Here is a 1,267-nt window from a genome sequence, read left to right as displayed (position 1 = left end):
CCCAAATTTCTGAGTTTTGAAATTATCAGAGGTTTGTAACTTAACAGAAGTCCGAGTCAGATTCTCACTATGTGGCTATCAATGAAATATATCATCAAACTTAGAAATGAAGCATTATTTAAGAAGTGCATTTGTGAATGGCTGCTTTAATTATCCTTTAAGGCTATGACAGTTAGATTTTCACTGTCTTATAATGCATTTCTTTTGTATTATGTTCTCCCATGCACTGAGGCCCTAACTTTGGTTTATTTTATCTGGGGAAAAAAGTTAACCAATTAAGAGAACGAATTCTTCAGACGTTAATTGATAAATGTTTCTATTAAAGTATACTTGAGATTAGGAAAGTGTGGTGTTGAATTAAATGGGAACTTAATTACCAGATGGAGACTGTCGATAGAGATTTTTGTTTCCTTCTAAGTGAAAAATTAGACTAATCCAAATTCCTCAGTTTCGTATTCTAGTTTACATCTGAYTTCTGAGTGTAAATAGTTAAGGATTAAGTCTGGTGGGTCAGTGCAAAATTATCCAAAATGCAGTGCTCTAYATGCAATACTACACAGTATTTTCTTACAGATTTGTGCAATTCAAGAAATAAATTTATTGCACGTCATCCCAGGAGCAGGGAACAATGTAAAATGATAAAGAAAGAAACCAACAGGACAGCAGTGAAATACCCAGCTGTTACCACGGGTTCTGTTCAAGTGAAGGCAGTCAGGTTTTTGCTTCAGTTTTAAAAATTTTATTTTAATGGCCATCCATCAGCACTTGTATTCTGTAAACTGATTGAGAAGTTACACAGCAATACACCTCCTTCAAAAAATTCTGTTCTTTGTGTTTTTTTTACTGTAATTTAAAGCACTTTCAGGTCCAGAGTGGAAATTAAAAAGCAAAAGGAGGAAGGAAAGCAACATTAGCTTTGGTGTTGAGGATACAGTGGGACAGAAGATGYAAGTCCTGGTATCTTAAATCCTTTCAAAGGACTGACTTAAACCCAGGTCTTTCATAGTCTATATAGTGATCTTATTTTTGAACTGAAGGCTTGTTCTTAGGTGATGATAATTTAGTTATTTTAATAAAGCAAAAAAGTTCATTGAAAAAGACTCATTAAGAAAAGTGATCTGGATCCAGGTTTTCCATATTCTGCAACTAGCCTAAGCACCAAGTGTGGAGTCAGTCTGTAGTGTCTGTCACATTCAGGAGAAGCTCAGCTGTGTGCTCTGATGGAATTCTTTGGTAAAATAAAAACAAAACAAAACAAACAAACAAA

The 1,267-nt window shown here is 34.4% G+C and overlaps 1 protein-coding gene across 1 annotated transcript in view; it reads left to right on the top strand.

The window, feature by feature from the left end:
* RFX6 (regulatory factor X6) overlaps positions 1-1,267 on the top strand; it is a 33,097-nt gene that overhangs the window by 795 nt on the left and 31,035 nt on the right. The window lies entirely within an intron of this gene.

The sequence above is a fragment of the Malurus melanocephalus genome, unplaced genomic scaffold, assembly GCF_030028575.1.
Source record: "Malurus melanocephalus ecotype Western Australia unplaced genomic scaffold, MMel_1.1 scaffold_100, whole genome shotgun sequence".
NCBI classification, from domain to species: Eukaryota; Metazoa; Chordata; class Aves; order Passeriformes; family Maluridae; genus Malurus; species Malurus melanocephalus.
The sequence above is the reverse complement of the archived record's forward strand: the minus strand, read 5'-3'. Positions and strand labels throughout refer to the sequence as shown.